Source organism: Arachis ipaensis, chromosome B4, assembly GCF_059453495.1.
Source record: "Arachis ipaensis isolate K30076 ecotype BB chromosome B4, ASM5945349v1, whole genome shotgun sequence".
NCBI classification, from domain to species: domain Eukaryota; kingdom Viridiplantae; phylum Streptophyta; class Magnoliopsida; order Fabales; family Fabaceae; genus Arachis; species Arachis ipaensis.
Window position 1 is genome coordinate 101,961,211 of NC_142439.1, and position 713 is coordinate 101,961,923.

At 40.1% G+C, this 713-nt stretch overlaps 1 non-coding gene across 1 annotated transcript; it reads left to right on the forward strand.

Annotated features, from left to right (window-relative positions):
* The first annotated feature begins 605 nt into the window (after positions 1–605).
* Positions 606–713, forward strand: LOC148568598 (small nucleolar RNA R71). The gene has a single exon (XR_015882204.1). It is a non-coding gene; the product is annotated as a small nucleolar RNA R71 (small nucleolar RNA).

Sequence of the window (713 nt, forward strand, 5' to 3'; positions counted from 1 at the left end):
GTGGTCTAGGATAGATCAGAGACTATGGTTGCCAGGCCAGAATGGCTCTGTTCAGAATTCTCTGTCTGTTGCTGGGAAGATGATAGAAAAGGCTTACTATTGCTAAACCTGTTTCTTCCACCATTATTATTGAAGCCTTGTTGAGGCTTTTGTGGATCCTTCCATGAGAAATTTTGATGATTTCTCCATGAAGAATTATAGGTGTTTCCATAGGGTTCTCCCATATAATTCACCTCTGCCATTGCAGGGTTCTCAGGATCATAAGCTTTTTCTTCAAAAGATGCTTCCTTAGTACTGTTGGATGCAGCTTGCAATCCATTCAGACTATGAGAAATCATATTGACTTGCTGAGTCAATATTTTGTTCTGAGCCAATATGGAATTCAGAGTATCAATTTCAAGAACTCCCTTTTTCTGAGGCGTCCCATTGTTCACAGGATTCCTCTCAGAGGTATACATGAACTAGTTATTTGCAACCATTTCAATGAGTTTCTGAGCTTCTGCAGGGGTTTTCAGATGAAGAGATCCTCCTGCAGAATGGTCCAATAACATTTTTGACAACTCAGACAAACCATCATAGAATATACTTATGATGCTCCATTCTGGAAGCATGTCAGTAGGACACCTTTTGATCAGTTGCTTATATCTTTCCCAAGCTTCATAGAGGGACTCACCTTCCTTCTGTCTGAAAGTTTGGATTTCCACTCTAAGCTT